Source organism: Hermetia illucens, chromosome 3 (genome assembly GCF_905115235.1).
Source record: "Hermetia illucens chromosome 3, iHerIll2.2.curated.20191125, whole genome shotgun sequence".
Taxonomy (NCBI): domain Eukaryota; kingdom Metazoa; phylum Arthropoda; class Insecta; order Diptera; family Stratiomyidae; genus Hermetia; species Hermetia illucens.
The window spans coordinates 175,162,607-175,183,944 of NC_051851.1; the positions used below are offsets into that span (position 1 = coordinate 175,162,607).

The 21,338-nt window shown below is 43.3% G+C and overlaps 1 protein-coding gene across 4 annotated transcripts in view; it reads left to right on the forward strand.

The window, feature by feature from the left end:
- Nucleotides 1-1,234: 1,234 nt before the first annotated feature.
- Nucleotides 1,235-21,338, forward strand: part of LOC119650691 (muscle M-line assembly protein unc-89) — an 86,753-nt gene continuing 66,649 nt past the window's right edge. The window contains exon 1 of one of the 4 annotated variants that reach the window (XM_038053663.1): nt 1,235-1,420. The gene's annotated coding sequence lies outside the window, so the exon portion shown is untranslated. Of the gene's footprint in view, nt 1,421-1,677; nt 1,695-21,338 lie in introns of those variants that run through there. The other 3 variants (XM_038053667.1, XM_038053665.1, XM_038053664.1) reach the window with 3 other exon arrangements.

The window sequence follows — 21,338 nt, forward strand, 5'->3', positions numbered from 1 at the left end:
TAGGTATCCTTCCCATAGACATGTTGGTCCACGCATCAGAGATGAGCAAATACTAGCCCATGCACAGTCAGAAAAGAAAAGTGCATGAACACATATTTACACGTCAATAGGTATGCCCCAATCCGCCAGCTGGGGTCGCGCCTGATGGGAGATTTGGCCAGTCCTCACAGGTCTCTGTCGATCTATCTGTCTGTCACACGCATTTTTCTCGGGAACGGTTACAGCGATTGATATCAAATTCGGTGGAAAGGTGGGAACTATGAACGCTCGCTCACGCATACACTGAGTTATATCATTCTGGGTCGAATTTAGAGGGGGGGGGGTGGTTCTCCATACATGCAAAAGGGAGTGTAAATATTTTTTTCACCAAATATAGTTATGTGGGGTATCAAATGAAAGGTCTCGGTTAATACTTTTCGAAGCCGGCCTTAGTTTTGACATTTGCTGGCACCATTACTAACAAAGTTATAGTAGGTTCTCTGCAAATTCAAGACGTTTAATGTCAGTATCACGCGAAGGTGGATATTATCACAGGTACTAATGGGACAAATGTCCACCCAAATGTTTTTATAAAAGAAATACACAAAACCTTTCATACCTGCAGAGTCCAGCATCCGGTTTCCCGACTTGTTCTATTAATACATATTTTTCCAAACAGTACTTTTCCTTCATAAATAATCTGAATTTTTTGGATAAATTCAAAAGCCTAAAAATGATCCCTTTTTGAGTACACTTTGTGATATTAGATAATTGACTGCGCGCTATGAAGAAAGATAATCTTCCACTAATTGAAATGCGATTAGCTATGAATGGATCAATGAAATAACACTTGACTGTAATCACTATAAAGCCGGGCGCCCACTCGTACCCAAAACCCCCCCAAGTCTTTGCACTGAGCTCTGAGTAGTTTGCAGCTATCCAAGTAACAAACAAACCGAACGGAGCAAGTCATTCAAGTGTATCCACCCAAGATACCGCCGTGTGAAACGACCGTCGAAGACGCAATTGTACTTATCGATGACATCACGTTGCGGAGTGCCCAATTGCCCCCCAAACACCAAACACCTTGGTCCCACTAACGACTCATGCCAGTATTAACCTGCGCGAAAGCTCCCTCACTCTGAAAATCTTTTATCTTTTTTTTGTTGTGTTCGCGGATTAATGAAAGCTCCCCGAACAACGGGCCGGAGAGAATTAGTAAGATATCGCTAAAATCTTAGCCTGTCAGCCCAGCTAGCTCCTCAAGCTAGATTAGTGCTAGTGAAGTGACTCCGTTCCATAGTCGAAGTCGTCCCAATACTTGCTTCTAGCGCCGACACACAGTGAAATTGTGCGGAACGTCTTGCATTAATCGGTCGTGCTGATAGTGTGTGGTGATTAAACGATAACAGAAATAGGAATAGATCCATTCGAATATTGTGTAATTAAGAAAAAAAATTCATTTAATTAATACAACTAGCGCTTTTAGTGAAGTATCTTATCTGTGGTGCTGAGACAGTGTTGAGTGACTGCTCGTTTAGTTTCACTTTTCTCGATTGCTTGATCAGAAGTATCTGAGATGTGGAAATGATTTTCTTACTTCATAAGATAAATGAAATAAGAAAATTTTAGTATTTCGTTGCCTCAATTCGATTGTTAGTGACGAGAACGCGGGTGACGAGGGTATGTGGCCGACGTCGTGTGACTCCAATCGAGTACGTTTTTTTGCTCGTCATGCACATCATTCTACTAAAAATAGCTAATAAAAGTCGAAAATCCCCACTCGCAAGAACGAATAAAGTTGCAAAAATTTAATTTTTTTAGTTAAATATTCTGAGTGTGTCTCTAGTGATGACGACATCCTCCTCACGTCGCCCAACTCGTTCGCGTATCTTTTTATTGTTTATGGCCTCCCAGTGCAAATGGGCAGAATTGTTTATCTTTTGTATATTCTGAACAGCCCAAGTATAAGTAATAAATGAAAAGAAAGTATCTGAGAAGTGGCAAAGTTGCAATGTTATCAGTGTGAATGGTGACTCGGCGCAGTGCCCCGTTTTCGGCTCCTTTGTTGCACCTGAGCAGGGGCCATTAGCAATCAATACCTGATCCGATTAATTTGTTGCTGGTTTCGTGGCGCTTGTTTGCTCATATCAAATTCAATTTTTAAGTATTGAATTGTTCATCTGAATTGAAAACGTTGCGAAAGCGTGTCCGGTGCATTGTACGGCTCCGGGCTAGCGCATTCAGCGGATTAAGCGCTACTAACAAGGGAGACTTTTACAGTAACCGACTATGACCTCTGATCGACTGTGCTGGGATTATCACTCTACTATTATTCAGTCAGCGAGATAATTGTGCATTGTATGTAAATTTCATATTTAACTGTAACGCTTTATTAACCATTTACAGGCCATAAATTGAAATAGAGTGTGAAGAGGTTCGCTGCTCGCCAAAGAAAGATTTCCATTCGGAACAAAGTTGCTGGAGACTATCAAGAGCTATTGTGCCTCAAACCTCAACAGCAACTACCGCAGAAGCTATGTGCAGCTGGGAAAACACATTTGCTGGTTTTGTTGTTCTGCTATGACTTAATTTCAAGATAAAATTCAGTTACTGTCGTCATTGTTTAATTGGTTTTTCATAAATTGTTTACCTCCGCATGTGTGGGCGTCTAAGCACCTACTATGCATAAGTAGGAGTCAACAGGTGTATGGGGCATAATGTAGGAATTCAAGCCCCTCTAGATCCTGGTCTGAAACCACGGATATTCGGAGGGAATTGGATGGAATGGGATAGTAAACAATGATGAATGACCAATGACACCCTTGGACTACGTCGTCTTACAAATTCAAATCATCAGGTGCAGACAGGTATAATACTCAGTCAGTTTTCTGTTATTTGCTGACTTTGAAATGACCTAGATGTACTCGGACGATAGAGCCACAGCTCCTTTCTCCCCATCCTCCCTCCAGTTGTCGATATAACTTGTTTTTTGAACACGCATGGGTAGACCTACTCACACCTGACTTCTCTCACGGGTTTAATATGTGCTTCATGGGCTACTGACCTTTCCCTATTTCTTGGTTAGTTTTGATAGTTTAGTTTATTGAGGGGAGCCGCAGCTCCGAGGGGGCCATTGTTACGCCCATTGTACTATCCCCGTAAATCGCCTATTCAATGGCTTCCCGCCTACGGGGTTCGCAGGCTTTAACGAACCTGAAGGAAATCTTGCCAAGGTGTCTGCGTCTGAGATAAGATAAAAACTGCAGGGTCGTCTCCTCCTCACATTGGTTGCACATGGGCGAAACTACCACCCAAATCTTCTCCACATGGTAGTTTAAGGAGCAGTGTCCCGTTATTTGCCTTTCTGGTAGGCGTGTTGCCTATGGTGAAGTGGCCACTTAGGAATGTGTGTATCCCTTATGAACCGATCTACTAGTCTTTCTAGTCCTTTTAGCAGAAAGGACGTTAGGCTGATCGGTCGAAAGCTTTTTGCGTCTGTGTAGGTGGGTTTTCCTGGTTTGGAAATGAACAACACCTTCACATCCCGCCATTTAATTGTAATATAAGCGTGTGCTAGGCATGCGCGACATATATTCCGAATATGTAGACTCATGGCATCCATTCCTTCTATTACTAGCGCAGGGATGATGCCATCTGGACCTGCAGACTTGTATCTATGGAACGAGTTAAATGCCCATTTCACTCGCTCCAGTGATACTACTTTGCATGCCAGATTCCAGTCTCTTGGTTGAGGGCTGTATGCACCTGTTGGGCCCGAGATTAGATTTTGGATGCTGCCTGGGAAGTGTACTTCAAGCAAATGATTTGCCGTTTCTTCATCGCTTTCTGTGTACTTCCCATTCTGTAATCGTAAATAACCCAGTTTCTGGCTACGTTCTTTGACCAGAATCCGCTTCAGCTTTGAGGTTGCCTCAAGAGAGTTAGTCTCTTCGCAAAAGCGTCTCCAAGATGATCGTTTAGCCGACCTTATGCCCTTCTTTAGAACCTTCTGTGCCTCTTTATAGCGATTCCAGCTAGTGCTTGATTCACCCTTCAGAGCACGATTAAGGAGCGTCCTTGTCGTTCTCCTCTGTTTTGCCAAATCCGAGTTCCACCATGGTGTTTTACCTTTCTTTGGCATCTTGAGTGGACAGGTTTCTTCGAAAGCTTCTCTCATGCTAGTTGTGATCATCTGGGTTGTCTTCTCAATTCCCAGGAATCGTGACTCGGGCGCTCAATTCTGTTTGATACATTACCCAATCTGTCTTCCTCGGATTCCGAAATGGAGTGGGTGGAGGTGGATCCATGCCCATAACGAAATCAATGCGTCTGTGATCCGAGAGTGTGATATCGTTTGATACGCTCCACTCTCTGATCAGAGCCGCGATGTCAGGAGATGCCACCGTGATGTCGATGACCTCTCGCCTGACCACGTTGAAGAAAGTGGGTTCATTACCCACATTTAGGATCTGCAAATCGGTTCCTACTAGATACTCCAGTAGTCTCGATCCTCTTGCATTGATGTTCGAACTTCCCCAGCATATGTGGTGAGCGTTGACATCACATCCTGCTATTACCCCCATGACCTAGATGTACTCGGAGGATAGACCCACAGCTCCTTCCTCCTCCCTCCAGTTCCCGATACAACTTGTTCTTTGAACACGAGTGGGTAGACCTGCTAACAACCTTCTCCGACGGGTTCAATATGTGCTTCATGGGCTACTGTCTTGTCTAGTTTCAATATTATCTTTTCCTCGTGTGTACTGGCTCCGAATCTAAAAAGGATTCTATCATTTATTGCCTGGTGTAGACTTATTTTTTACCGAATTGTATTTGTGGAAGGATTGGCTGAATGAAGAGGATAACAAGGTACAGCGGGTGGTCATACTGTGCCGAGAAATAGGCATTGATTGGTTTGTGCTGGTCTGCTGCCAGTTCGGATCCTGACAAGTTGTTGAATAGCAACAGTATTTCCTTAAAATTGATCCGTTTTCTGGTCACTCATGGAATATGGACATCAGCAAGGTGATTCAATATATTGAGGGAGATAAAGGCGGGTATGAAACGCATAATGTATTTTCCAATGAGTTATGTAGATTGCTAGCTGAACCCGGTAGACCTTGTTCTGCCTGTGTATATTTGCAAAAACTGCAGATTTTCTTCAGGTACTAGAAGAAGTGAACCAAATAGATGATACACTTTTTCTGCACCTCTTAAATTGAAAGTTCAAAATCACAAGATGTTAAATCATACTTCTCGGTTTTCTCATAGCTCTTCAAATAGAGACTCTGATTCGTCTTGTTTCCTGTGGCGAGTCTTGTTCTTCAGATATTCCAGCAGGACGGTCTGGTTGATCTTCCAATGTTCGATTTTTTGCATGGTATTTTCAGTCATTTTCAAAATTTTACCCCCATCTCTGGAGAGGGTGAAAACTCTTTGGTGAGGGAGAAGCAGGTCTTCATTCTTCAATGAAAACTTGCAGCGGTCAGCCTCCTTAGAAAGTTAATGGAAAATGGTCGGTAGATATCAGTAGCCGCTTCGAGGGGCCCAATTAGCGCTGTGGTGCGCTGTTTTGATACCACAAACTCCTAAGACCGTGACTGCTGTTATGGAACCAGGGAGGCAGAGTCTAGCCGGCTCGGATCTTCAGAGCGAGTCCGTAGCATTCACGCGGAAAAGCAGCTCTCCCATCCTGCAGCTTGAAATCTGTCTGAGGGTCCCAAAGAATGGTTTACCCAGTGTCCATTGCCTGACTTTAGCTAGAGCTGGGCAATTGCAGAGAAAGTGCATGCGACTTTCCTTTTCTTCAGCGCAGCTTCGGCAATGTGAATTGTAGGGTATGTCGAGCCTGGCGACATGGTCCTCTATGGCCCAGTGCCCCGTGCAGACCACCGTAATCTTGAATGCATTTGCGCACGTCTGGCACAGGAGCTCTCGTGATCGGGCTATGTTATAAGTGGGCTAAATTCTCCTTGACTTGGCACTGCTCGTAAGCCTTCGCCATCTAAGGCCCGCGGCTTCCAGGTAGTGCGAGTAGACTCGGCTACCGACAGCCGCCAGCGAAACACCGACTGTATTCACCGAAGGGCTACCAAGAGCAGAGCCTCGCCTGGCTAATCCGTCAGCTCGCTCATTCCCCTCTATGTTTCTATGCCCGGGAGCTCAGAGGAGGGTGATCTTGAGCGTGCCGCGCAGACGGTTCAGCGCGTCTCTGCATCTTGATGGCCGCTTGGCTGTCGGTCAAAATGGCTATGTTACACTTGGGGCTTGAATCTCGCTCCAGCCATCGATAGACTTCCAATATCGCCAGTACTTCCGCCTGGAATACACTGGCGAAACCTGGGAGATCATACGACTTGGATGTATATTCGAGAAAACCCCCGCGCCGACGCCACAGGCCATCTTTGATCCGTCGGTAAAGAATATTGAGTCATAAGCCTTGCAACTCGCCGCCGGTATTCCATATTGTCCTGGTTGGAAAGTCCACAGCAAAGTGTCTTATGAAGTTCAGCTTCCATGTGGCATAGTCCGTGGGGAATGCCCAGATCTCGCGAGGTACTTCGTCTAGGATGTTGCTGTGGCAGTAAGACTTCGCTGTCCAGTATCCGGACTCACGTAGTTTGATGGCACTGCACGCTGCAACGTATTAAATGTGGTGGCCTAGGGGGAGGAGATGCTGGAGTATATTGAGAGCATCGGGCAGGACTGCAGAGCCCCAGTAGCACCTGCACACGCAGTTCTTTGTCTTGGTGGTGAGTAGCATCAGTTCCGTTTTGGTTGGGTTTATGCATCTTAAGGCCCAAAGGCACACCTTTCGCAAAGCTGCTTCCTTGATGTCGCTCATAATGGACGGAAACGTCTCTGATGCTAACATCACAAATTTGTCGGCATACGCCACCACCTTCACCCCGCTGCTGTCCAATGTTCGTAAAATTTCGTCCATTACTATTGACCAGAGCACCGGAGAAATGGCGCCACCGTGGGGTCTGCCTCTGTTCACAGCTCTGGTCAAGTGGTTTCCTCCCAGATCCGACTGGGTTATCCTGGTACTTAGCATGGATATAATCCAATGCGTAAGATACCCCTCCAATCCAATATTGGTCAAGGCAGTCCTTGTATGGCTGCCAATATTTATGTCTGTAGCTGTTGTGTAGATGTTGAAGATTTCTCTGGCTAGCTTCCTGAGGCTGGAGAGATCGTCATTCCATCACGGTGGCAGTGTCTTTTTGCTGTACTTAGTAAGCCACGAGATTTTAAAGGTGGTATCGAATGCCTTTTCCAGAGCCCCAAACTTTGAATCCAATTCGCCTGTCGTGCCAATCTTACCAATTTGCGCATCGGAGAGTTTGTTCTTGAAACTTTCTGCAGTCGATCCTCCTGGGGTCTTTGAAGGGTTTGGAGATCTCTGCGGCGAGATCTAGACTGAAAAGTATCTAACTGTGATCAGAGAAGGATATCTGGTCAGACACTCTCCAGTCCTCCACCCTAAAAATCCTATTGTCGGTTATTAGGGTGATACCAAGGATCTTCTCCCAACAGTGACAGTTCTCCGAGCAGGGGAAATGGAAGGTTGATATGCTGCTCCTATTACACACCGACAGGTTTGAAGTAATAATAAAATCAAAGAATGATTCACCTCTGAGCTGCCCTAAAGCGTATGCCTCACATTGGCGTCGCAGTCTATCGACAGGTTGGCTTTCTTTGTTGTTATGGTGTTCGTCAGATGTTGTAGTTATTCTGGCGGAACTGATCGGTCGTGAGCCATGTAAGCCGATGAAATATACACGCTTTCTCCCCGGTCGGTTCCAGCTCCTGGTCCGGACACAGAAAAGCATGCAGACTCTTCCTCGTGAGGATACATGTTCTAGATCTGTCCTGATCAGCGTCTCCTGTTCTGTGGAATAAATGAAAATATTTGCTTTAGAGCTCTTTGATGGTTTGGTCGCCTCCGATCCAGGACTTCTGTATTAGTGCGATGTAGATGTTTTCCACTAGGAGGAAGACAAGGAGATTGTCCGAGGCGCACTTCGAGTGCTGTAGATTTATCTACGTTACCCTCAGCATGATCTACTTGTGTGGAACCTACGGACCATCTAGGAGGAATCAAAGCAGGGGAAGAGTCCCTTGTGTTTGCCTTCGGTGTCCAGGAGATGCTCAAAGACCATCCCCGACAGCCTGGCCTCAACACTGGTCCACTCCTCGGGCGCTAGTTTGCCGCTAGCAGAATTACCATCCGCGTCACATGTAAGTGGCTCCTGGCCACGTCGGTTAAGGGTTTCGCAGTTCGTGGCTCGTCGGCTGACTGTTGCTGCGCACTTTTCTTCGGATTTTGCTTAGCATCTGTAAAATCAGGTTTTCTGTAGGGAGCAGGACACTTCTTTCAAATCATGAATTCGCAATACTTGTGGATGCCAGGTTTATCCAATGTCTCTCTCCTTCTTGGGCGTCACTAATCAGTTGCGAAAAAACAAAACTGTATGCCTGGTTCAAATTAAGCGTCGATGGCGAGTGTATAAAGGGGGCAAGGGGATTGTCTGTCAATCAGGCGATTCAAGAGATGCTTGGTCGATTTGGCAGTTGCGTCTCATAATCCTCGCTGGAAAAAAGTACGTGGGAAGATAAAATGCCAAGTAGTGCTAACTAGATGAGTATACTCCCATCGCGCTTTTCAACGCTCGTTAAAGCACAAAAATGTGGCGAACAAAAACGAGACTCTTGCGGGCCTCAATATACATAGTGCCCATGTCACCACACAAACCTTCTATAGTTAGCCAGTAAGTAAAGACTTGGTCCTTATATAATAGCTTGACGTGTCTAAATTGCCCTTGCAGAAAGTCATGTTTTTTCAAACAAAACTTGAGCTGCAGAAATGAACTTGAGTTCGAAAAAGAGCGCTGCCACGAGGGTTTAGATTTCGGCAATAACATTGTGCCTTGCCAGCAACACGATGTCGTGTGTTTCGTCTACTCTGGTTTGCTAAGTCGATGGTGATGAGAAAGTGTCCGGCGTCGAATAAAATACGTGGTTCCTTACAAATATCGAAAGTGACTGAGCTCGTCAATTAGATAAAAATACGGTCTTGACGACAATTCCATATAAAAAAATTTGACAAGCGGATAGTAGAGCTAGGTCAAGCTCTACTGGACGAGGTATCCTAATCTCTGTATCAGAGTAAGGTGAACCAAATCAAGGTGGTCATCAGAGGATGGCCAATTATTGGGCGGTCATAAATAATAATAAGGTTGGGTCGTAGGGTTGGATTTGTAAGTTTACAACTTTGCAGAGTTCCTCTGTAGCCAGCAGAGGTGATGTGATACACGGTGCCTTCGTCCATCATGAAAAAGACAGGGTAGAGATTATAACGTAAGTTTTCACGCTGGTATCTGTGATGGTGCGGAAAATGATGTTCTGACTTGAGGAACTGCTTGACCTTTGTGGGATGCAAAAGCAGTTAAGCTCCTGGGTAGTGGCATTTGCGAGGCCTTTGTTGAGAAAGCATGTTCCACTGACGGCCAGTGGCTTAGGGGCTAATTCGAAGTGGAGTCTCACTGTGAGTTTGACCTTAAAGTTGGGAGTAGAAATACTTCCTTGGGAGGATCCGGTCGACGCCGCAAAGCATCTGTGTTGTAAGTTGTTCTGTATCAAGGTTCTGTTCGTTTTTCCAACTGATGCCAAATTATTCGGTGCCGTTGGAAACAACGTTTGACGTGTTTTCAGAGTTCATTTATTTTAGCCAAGGTCGTAGGAGAGAAACTCTGGTCCGGAGAAAATGCTGGCTTCTCTCAAATTGCACAAATAATCCAATTTTCCAAAGTTTCTTTATTCCAAGTCAGAAGGGAATCCTCTCTTGCTCTCTTCCCTTTCGAAGGGCTTGATTGTAGCCTCCGACCTAGAATAACTTGCTTTCTTTGTGATTCCTGTATCAAATGCGCTCCTATACCCATTTTGTAGCTCTTCATCCTGCATGGGGGCTATATCAATTTTATCGTCAGGTAGGGAGGCGGTTGTACTTTTTGAATTATTGAAGCTTAACTCGAAAACTCATCCTAACAGAAGATGATCCGAGTCAACATCGGTCCTCCTAAGTGTTCCTACATTTATTAGATTTGGCACGTGGCGGCTTTTCGTTAACGCATGGTCAATCTAATTAGAAATTATTCCATTTGAAGGTATTCAAGTAATCTTCCGAATATTCTTCCGCGTAGAATTGTTAATTGGATGATTTATAAGTTATTATCACAGGTTCTACAAGCGTCAATGTATCTTAGGGTATGTTTGGCATTTTTTTTGGTTTTGTCATTTTGAAAGGTTCAAGTTATCCGTGCGCTCGACTTTCGGAAATAGAAGTCTTGTAGAAACGCTATGCTTCATGAATGTTAATGAAGTGCAGTTCAGAGGTGGTCCGCTAAACTGGTTACACATTTTGGAAAGCCTGGGAAAAGTATGAGCTCACGATGGTGAGGTATAATATCCTCAATGGCTTCAAAATCTAGTGTTTCTGGTTGTGCGAAATAAGTAACAAGTCAACTTTGAAGATGGTCAAAAACCTATCATGGATAGGAGGAATCGGAGAGCTATCCCAGAAGCCAATAAATTTGGCGAAATTGACTGAGAAGATTGGCCTGCAAATATTGGAGGTTCACTGAAGTGTTCCGACATGCGCCTCTGTGCTAGCTGGGCTCAGGAATGTGGGGGGGGGGTCCTTTTTGGAGATTTCAGTCCCTGTAGCTCGACTCCGGCTATCGAGGATGATCTTTTCGCCATCGTCATATCTACTACTTATTACAAGTGGCGCCCAATGTGGGGCCCGTCATTCGTTAGGCCCCAAACAAGTGAACCTATAGCCTATACCGGAGAGTTTCTTATCTTTCCATGGTAGCTATCAGTCGTTTCTCATGCCCCCCTTGAGTTTTAGCGACTCGTCGGTAATTGCCTTCCAAAAGTTTTCGGATCTACTGGCTTTTGCGTCCCTAGGTCGACTCCGGCCACCTGGGGTGGTTTTTCGGCCATCCATTACAAATTCGGGACAAGAGCTGAAATGTATCCTGGTAAATCTGTTTGAGCAATATTTTGATGATTGGATTATTCCTTGATTTAAGTGGATTATTTCGATAGAAATCTACCAATCCTGCAAATTTGAATGGGCTATAAATATTTTGTGGATTATTGACCAATTCCCGGTAGTTCTTCGACAACCAAAATGTCCGTACATGTACACAGATATCACACACTCCCCCATCTCAGGCAGCCTACAATATCCCAAACCAAATTAAACATCTAATCAACAAACATATGTTCACGTAATGATTTTCTTTTCATTCATTTACTTGCAACCATTTGAATTAAATCGACCTTAAAAAACGCCTCGCACTTTCTATAAACCCAAAGAATAATAACACACATCACCGGAAACTTTAAATACAGCAAACGATGGCGGTCTAACTACTTGATCCCCTCATGCAGATACTACTGAATAAGATACTGAATAATAGATACAAAAAGACACGTTTAAGCTAAATTTATTCAGAATTTCTTGCAAACACCATGCGAGGGAGTTCATTTGCATCTTGGAACATTTCAAAGGTAGTTAAGGCAGACATACCGCCATACTTATATGCGCCTATATCCTGGCTTGTGGTCGTAATGAATGGAAGTTTGTTGAGTATATGGTTATGGGATGATGGCCATGCTCATATTGACTGCCGGCATGGCCGGTAACAATTTCCTACGCCTTTCTATTGGAGGCAGGGAAAATGACGGTGGTAGTGAGACTAGTTCTTATTCTATTGCCTAATCTATAGGATTTGCAAGTAATGATTAATCATTGGCTCCATTTTCGGGGTAATTTGAAACAAATTTGAATGGAGACTGTGTAATGCGGTAGTTTGGATTAATTTTGTCTTAATCTGAACATAGTCTGAAGATGATTTAGTGGCGGGATTGGAGATTACAAAGCAAGATTTGTATATCTGCCTTGATCTGAGGACGTTTGCAGTCAATGAACTATTCTTTATGCAGACATTTCGATTGAAAAGCATTAAATATTTGCTAAGTTCTAGAAACGCTATAAAAAAATCTTTCTTATAGCAGATCTCCCTGGATGGTTCTTATAATTTATATATGATCACTATCTTTTACGGGATCCCAAATCACAGCTAAGAAAATAAATGTTCCCATCATCATCCCATCTAGTATAAATGGCAGTTGAAATCTTTATTAGACTAGATAAAGATTTCAACTGTCAGCAGGTATCCAGGCCCCCACTTGCAGTAGAGTGGTCCAAAAGTTCCCATAGTTTATAGTGTCATCAGGCTCTGAATGGTTCTCAAATCGCAGATTGCTAGATTGTCCAGTGATAGCGTTGTGGTTCGAGAGCCAATCAAAATATGATGACACTCTAAACTCCTGGACAAACGTACATTTTAAGGGTCTCCAATCCACTCCCAACCCATAAATCACCACTTCAAATATACGACAAAATTCTTAAAAGGAAATTCAAATAAGGTCAATCTCACTCTAGAGTTCAATTTCTTTATATTTTTAGGCTTCAAAAACAGAGTTATATCACTTAAAGCTAAACATAAACATAGCTAAGACCTAGACCTATTAACACTACACCATCAAATCGCATTTACGAATCCAAAATAACCAAAATAGACACGCCATCATACCAGTTCCGAATGAGGCTCAATAAATTGCTAATAGCGTGCATCTGATCTCATCGCGGAAGATAACCCTTGACACTTATTTGTATAATAACGCATACAATATTATGAATCCTAACACATACTATACTTATCTGTACACTTCTATCTTTTTTTTTCATTTTATTTTCCTATCAGTTTTTTTGCAAATATAAATATTTCAAGTTTGATTTGATTGATGACCATTGTCGTCACCGCCTCAATGAATTAAAGTCCAAGTTCAACAGCGGACGAAAATATGCGATTTCATCAATTCAATCACATGTTTTGGTTGCCGTGAAATTGCTTTCTCATTAAATTGCACTTACTGGAATTGCCAAAGAAAAATATGATTGCGAATTATCGGAATAATACCAAATAATACGCGTATATTATCATTGTGAGAATTTCTGAAAAAAAACCTGGAATTTTGCCAATTTGGAACGAAATAATAGTGGCCCGAAGATACGATCAATACCTCAGAGGCTAGGATTTCTCTTATTTAGTTTGCTGATTATAAGTCAGTACTTTACCTCTTAAAGATGAGGACGCTATTTGAAATGTCTCTATCAGGATAGACCCCCCCTCTCCAGGCATTCGACCCTGTGAGAACATAAAAAGCCTTTAGATATCAAGAAAATGTGACCCTGGATTTTTGAGTTCTACCAAACGTGCCAGAAGGACCATGAGCACACTTTGAAGAACCTAAAATATATGGCATCAAGTAATCAAGATCGGACTGTCAGCTCTGTTTAGGCCAAACCATTTGAAATGACTAAAACGTTTGGCGATGGTTTAAAGACCATCCTCCTTGGGCGCAGTTGACCTATCAGGAAGAGCTATCTCAAAAACCTAAAAAGCTTGAGAAACTGACGGAATACTGAAGTTCCACTAAATGGTTCAAAAAAACTGCATTACATTCCCAAGCCTGGCTAGCAGAGAGGCGTCCACGCGCGTGTTTAAGGGACACTTTAGTAGAGCTCCAGTATTTGCGGTTGTACCTCCACGATCCGCTAGGTTGACTCAGTCGAATCAAGATGGTTTCAGACCATCGGCCGCTTGTGTTCGTAACCTTCATGAGCATCCTGGATTGTTCCATTCCAGTAAAGTTCCCTCAGCCGTTCTTCTTAATTTCTAGCGTAGGAGCCATGAACCTATTTCCAATTCCACAGAATGATTCTGGCCCGTATAGCGACGTCGCTGCTCTTTTCTTAGCCAGCTCGTCCGCTATCTCATTGTCTTCTAACTAAATGTGGCCTGGCATTCAGAGTATCCATACATTATTGAACGAACCGTTAAGTCATACCTTACCAGTTTGGAATTTATCTGGTAGGACCCAAGTGCCTTAATACTGGCTTGGCTTTCGGTTAGAATAGCAATGTTTTGGCCCTATCTTTCCTTTCCAGATTGAAGCACATTTATCTGAACCGTATATTTCCGCCGGAAATATGCTGATATATCCATTGGTTCAAAGTGCGTTTTCCTTGGACCCTTGTGGATTGGGCATCTTGTATCTTTGTATGTGATGTTTTATCGAACGCTCCTCCTATGTTCAAAAACGCGCAAAGTGCTATTTCCTTTGTTTCTCTGGCATCCAGTACTACATCTTTCAGCTGATACATGGAAGTTTCAGCTGACCATCCTACCTGGTAAGTGTGCTGACATGGATGTAGGGGATTGCACGTTAGAACGTTAGTTTAAATATAGTTGTCTAGGTCTTTCTCGATCGTCTTAAGTAAGAACAACGTCCTGTAGATTGGTCTGAAAACTTTAGGGTGAAAAGGATCCTTTTTATCCGTTTTTCCCTTGTCACCATGCCATTGGTTATATACCAATCGGATCTCGGATCTCTTCTAAAATTGGTCAGGGATGCATAGCCTTGGGTATATGGGGCGGGAGATCCGAAGATGACTTTTAGGTCCTTCTTAAGTAATGTTGGGAAAATGCCATCTTACTCTAGATTCCGAGCATACCTCTTTCGCCAGTTTCCAAAACACTTCTTTCTCCCTTCTGTATGTTGTTGGGGTGTCAGATAGAATGCTATTGCCTTTCGCCGTGGGGTAGGGCCTCGGAAGATGACTTCTGAGAAGCAAAATTACTCTGTTCTTCTCATTCTCGGTAAATATTCCATCTTCCTTCTTCAGACAGACTTTGGACAGCCTGGTCTTTGGATATAGCTTTGTATAGGATGGATGCTTCTGTGTTTTCTTTTATTCTTTCATAGAATTTCCTGAAACTATTTCGTTTTGCTTCCCTGTCACGTTGCTTTACGTAATCAGTGCTCTTTTGTACCTGTGCCAGTACCCGGTTTGTTTCGCCCGGTTAAAGAGTTTTTGCCCCTCCTTTCTCATTCTGGCTAGGTTTAGTCGGATAGCTGACCTCATATGCGTCAATCACGACACTGTTCAGGCTTTCCACCACTGTTTCTAGCTCTATTTCTCTCCTGATGTCACTGCTCACCTGTAGATAAGCTATATTATCACTCAGGTATGTTGTGTAGGAGTCCTAGTCTGTTCGCCTGAGGTTTCTTATTATTCTATATACTTCCGAGCTGACTTCAATTTCGAATCTTGACAGTAGAACATGGCATTCCTTAGGTCTTCATGTATGCTATCACATTCAGACCATTCAGAATACAACCTAAATCGATGCAGATACTTTCTGTAACTACCAAGCCCTGCCTCAATTAGTGTGTGCGTCCAGTGACCCCTTTGTAGCTCATCCTGTCATTGTTGTTAAATGATTCTTGTCTTGTCTTTTTTTGAAATTCCGACCTTTTTCAGGTAGATTGATTTCACTTTCGACTTTCGTAAGAGAGTGCACCCCTCTTACTAGAAAATCAAGTGGGATCATTCCTATAATAGCAAATGATGTCTTGTTTAAGTTCGTCCTGAATGCGCTGCACACTCTTAGCGTCACTAATAGTTCATGTTTACCCTTCCCCGAAGGCTCTTATATCTTAGTGCTTCCTTCCAGACTAATGAGCCATATGCTAGGGTAAAGTGAACCGATCCGGCCATCATCTCTACTGGTGGCATGGCATGGGGATCACGATGTACACCACGTTCCTGGAGATTGCAACCAGTACTGAGCGTTCTGGCATTCCTGCCGTGCTGGTATAATCCCAAGGTCCCTTATTCGTATCGTGTTCTTTCAGAGAGCAAAGTAACTAGGTACACTCGCTTTTGACAATAATTTCTAGTTGGCTGAATTGAACGTATTTTTGACAACACATGCCTCTGCAGTCATAATTTTCTGGAGGTATGTGATGGGTCATATTCATTGACAAGGATCCACTTTACCTTAGAGGTCACGTCGAACGAGTTCATTTCTCCGTAAAAACGTCTTTATGATGACCATTTAGCCGATTTTATCCTCTTCTTCAGTGCTTTCTGAGCCTCGTGGGTTCCAAAATGGAGAGGCTATATATCCATTATGAAATCAATGGGCCTATGATCCAAGGCAAGGATAGTCTATTCAACGTCTGCAACTAGAAAATCTCATCTGATTTCCCGTCGCAAACCGAGGTTCAGCGTTAGTGGTCTTTCCCCATACGTGTTGATGCTTGTGGAATTGACAGCGTAGAGTATTAATTCGGCCTTTGGGGTATGTTTTCCTGTTTCTGGTGGCTGCTTCAATGGCACGGAAATTCACACGCTTTGTCACCAAAACGATAGTGATAAAAACAGTGCCGCCCACCATTCCGATAACCACGAGATCTGGAAAGGCTTCTCTTGCGATTGCAATCTATCGCTGGATGACCCAACTTAGTTACTACCAACTGTAAAAGCACAATGTGCGATAACTCAGCTCTATTTTTTTGGGAAGGCTTGTGGCAGATTGCTGAACCGTCATGATGGCCTGTAGATGCTGGATTTCCGCAATTCGATCGGCAACCTCCGTCAACTTGTCCAACTCAGTATCCTTGTTGAAAACCGTGAGCACACAACGAGCATATCCCGAAAACTGCTCCAGAAACAAAGTCTTAAAACGGTCGCGCTCACACTGGACCCGGCCAAGATCCTGTAAATAGTATGACAGCTTTTTTTTTAGATGTTGGCACTGCAGTAGACGCCTGAGGCGCGTCTCCTCCGACTCCTCAAAGGCGGTGATGATGCGGTTTTTGGTCACCAAGTACGGATCTTATTGCGGTGGGTCCTTTGCAATTATTACTATTAGGTCCCTTGCAATTGTTACTATTAATGGCAAGAATGCCGGATCTGCGTGCTGCGGAAACTTCCCTATGCGCGCGACTTGCACCCTGATTTTCTCCTCGGATGCAGACTCAGCCCAAGAATAACTAACCTTGAGGCACGTGCTGGGTATTCCTTATATCGTCCAGTTGTTGCTGCAGTAAACACAGGCGCTCCTCCATTTCCCTCAAAGCCTGCTACAATTCTGCGGTAAGCGAATTCGCTCCTTCCTCCTGGAGTTCCATTAATAACACTTGACCAAACATAAACTTCGTAGGATATAATACCACGAACGAGACGGATGATCGGGGATTCCATTGTTCACTGTTTTTTTAAACGCGCTCCCATGTTTAGAAAATGTCTTGGTCTTTTAAATAATTCCCGGGTTTCGGCACCAATTTGTGGGAATCAAAGGAAGGAAAGGACTTGTGATACGAAGCCCAATTATTCGCTATAATGTTGATAGTGGCGTCACTCCTTTTTGTGGAGCTCCCGACGACTGAAAATTTTCAATTTTTGCCTGTTTAACCCTGCGCAATGCTGGTTCATCTTGAGCCTTACAGAAGAGATCGCAGATTATGCAGTTCTAGGAATCTTTAATTGGGAAGTATTGCTAATTTTTGGTACCAGTGAATTAAACGATACATCCTGAGTTCTGGACGAGTTTGATCACTATCTCTCAGCAGTGATTACCAGTCACGTTCCCCCTCCCTCCACATTAGTCTGAATCTACGCCCAGGTTCTGCTCTCAGTATAGCGTGCATTATTCTTGAAGGAAACTTTTGTGATCACAGCGTTTATGCAACTACCCAAGATGCCATTCGACCTTGGGCATATTTGTTTTTTGCCGCTTCATATGATTGTAATCAGGTCACTGCTACTGTCTTCACTGCTCTTCTCCATCCTCACACTTGGTCTCGTTATCGTTAAAAAGTACTGAGGATATGATTCTAGGAAGATGCTGAAATAGCTATGATGCATCTAGTCCTCGAAGTGTTTTCCCACCCAATCTGGTCAATGACGTACAAACTGCCTTCATCCAGATCGAGCAGGCGGCACGAGATCTTGGGCTGCACATCAATGAAGGCAAGACAAAATATATGGTGGCAACGTCAGCACCGAAGACGAATCAACCAACAACATGAAATCGCACTGGTCAAACACGAAGAAGAATAAGGATAGGAGAATACAACTTTGAGACCGTTGACAATTTCTTCTATCTAGGGTCGAAAATCACAACCGATAATAGCTACGATGATGAAATCCGCGCACGGTTGTTGTCAGCCAATAGGGCCTATTTCAGCTTACAAAGACTGTTCCGCTTGAAACGTCTCACCATAGGGTCAAAGCTCTTACTGTACAAGGCTATGATCTTGCCAGTCCTCATGTATTTCTCGGAAACTTGGGTTCTTAACAAGAAAAATTGGCAATTCTTGGCCGCATTCGAGAGAAGAATCCTCCGAAGAATTGTTGGCCCCCTACATGAGGATGGACGATTTCGTAGCCTACACAATGACGGAATCTATGAGCGATACCATGACCGTCCGGTTGTGGATAAAATCCAGCTCAATAGGTTACGGTGGGCGGGTCACTTAATCCGTATGGATGAGGATGATCCCACCCGGAAAGTCTATAAGGGTAATATCTATGGTTGAAAAAGAAGACGAGGCAGACCCTGCCTAAGATGGAGCGATGGCGTAGGTCAGGCCGCCAGACAGCTTTTAGGGATATCGAATTGGTGGACCTCGGCGCAAAACCGGGATGTCTGGAGTTCCTTATTAAGGCAGGCCTAGACCGGATACCGGTTGTTGCGCCGTTGATGATGATGAATCTGGTCAATGACATACGTGGCCACCGCGCATAAATGCTTTCTACTTTCTTATGAGACTATATTTTGTTTACTATGCAAATTCTGTTTTGTTTGTTGAGACCGAGCTTGTCTGTGGTGCTATAGCTGACTCAATAGGCACTGATTATAGTTCGTTGGAATTTTTCCGTGCCAAGTGCCAGTCATCCATGAGTAATCAGTACCACTTTGGCCTCTGCTTTGTTGCCCAAGTCCAGGTTTTACGTCGGTACCCACCAACCACAGTTGCTTTGTTGCCCAAGTCCAGGTTTTACGTCAGTACCCATCGACCACACTTGTTTTGTTGCCCAAGTCCAGGCTTTATGTCGGTACTCACCATCCACACCTGAAACGATGGTCCTGCTGGGGTAGGTATTGAATTTGTGACCATCATTTCAACCCGGTTGTGATTTCCACAGTTGTACCTTTGGTACAGCTGCAATTAAGGTTTCCTCCCCCAGGTCGTAAAGTTGAACACTCCACATTGTTCACAGAGCATTTAATAGTCGTTCTTCGATAAGGAGATAGCCACAAGTAGCATGCAACTCTTAAAAGGAGCCAACCGCTTTTAACCGGATGGATCGTATATCCTCAAGATTCTTTTAGAGCTTGGCCCACTTACCATGTTGTCGAATAACTTATAAGGAGGCAGTTGAACGTTTCGCAGACTAGGGCCTAACCCCGCTTCTCTAGTACATAGGGATGTCACTCTTCAACCACTTTAGTGAAATTGACTCACGGCAGAGAAGGGCAACCAAAGCCCTTAACATACTGAAAAATTCATTGCGTCATTGAGAGCTTCAAGGCTGTTGTGGTTACAGCAAGGTCCTTATCAGGTCCTATCACTTTGAGCGTCTAGTAGACAACCCCATGAAAGTAATCCCACCTTGAAGATATCGGGCTTTCTGGAGAACATGGTCACACGCCTCTGATTGACACAGGCACGAGTAATCTGATATCGAGTTTAATTAAACTCAATTTCTATCGCAAAATGCTAGAAATAGCCCTCCCCTCCCCACTTCAATACTCCATTAATGACCGAAATATGTCATCATTTCCGGTATGCTGGCATCCAAGCAAGTTTGAAAACAGATAAAGATAGCCGAATCGATTGTGTGTATTGATCGATTGTCGAAAAGTGATAATAAAGTTAATAAATAAAATATTTTGTACTCAAGTTATGGATGAGAACACGGCATGGTGTGCGTAGACAGCGGGTTTATGTCGGTTATCTTTAATTTTTCATCACGGCCCATATTGACTTTTATTTAATCGAACATGGAATTGAAACTCATTTACTTTTCTTACTTTTGGTCATGGCTAGAAAGGCTTGCCTGTGCGTGCGATAAGGTTAATGCTCGATTTATATTCCATTTGGGGAACTAAATGCTCTTTGGGGGTAAACTCAAGTTGGTGGCTCCTCATTGTAGCAGGTTCCTTACTAGCATTTGAAAATAGATGGACGCATGAATATTTAAATATAAACATCTGGGAATATCGTCCATCGGCTTTGTCCTTGAACGCCGGCGACGACCACTTAATTTTCAGGGCCTACAACCAATTAATAAAATTCTACATTTCATCTGTCGGTTAAGCTTTTATGAAATTATGAAAGCAGAACAAAAATCTTTTTTTATTTGCATTTTGATTATCATCTTTGAACCGAAGGAGCAAAAACCAGGCGAGCAAACAATCATCTTCTCGGTAAAATTCCCCAAGTCATAATTATCATGCGCTGCCATGATAATTGAGAAACTTTTCGTTTGTGTAAGTCATACAATTTGCAATCTCATGAATCACTTTACACAGCAAACAATCTTTATCTTCGTCCACAGTCCCAATATTCAGTTGATAAGATGCACTTTCTTAGAAATGAGAAAGTTTACAGCATCGTCTTGGGAGATTGTGAGTGATTCCATGAATGCCAGATGAAATGCTTCCATTTATTGATAAAATAAATTCACTGGATCGGACCATCAGAATTTGTTTAGCGCATTGAACGTGAATCTGCTTGTTTGTATCTACACATTTGAAGAAAAGATAAAAAGATAGTTTCAGCACGATTTTTTCTATTAGATCAATTCCAAGAAAGACCAAGAGAAACGAGACTGACTTGGTCAGAAACTTGTTAACGTGTCGCCAATAAACTTCTCGAAAAAGGCAATGTTCAACATTTTCTATCTGTCCTTGGCCGTGTATAATGCACCTTCCTCGCATTTCATTTGTAAAACTCGTTCTTGATAGTTGCATTAATAAAACATTAAATAAACATGGGAAATTGAGCGGCTGGTGGTTGAGCTACTGTTCGTGGATGATGTGATGTACTGGGAATTAAACTTTTACAGTCAATCAGAGAAAAATGGTTAAGATATTCAGGGACAGGTTTTTTTTTAAGGTGAATGTCGGGGAGCTTTTGCCAGGTTTTTTATTGTGACTAGCAGAATTGCATGGCGTGATTTCAGGGAAATTAGATGGTGGCAATGAACTTTATGGAGGACGTCATTCAAGCACTAGAGGCTGAAATTGTATCTAAAATGGCGATTCCAGTCACGTAAATACAACAGTTTGGAATAGGAATTTCAGGATGTTCTGAGTTGACACCTATCAAAAAGCTGCTTTTCTTCGAACGCTTAC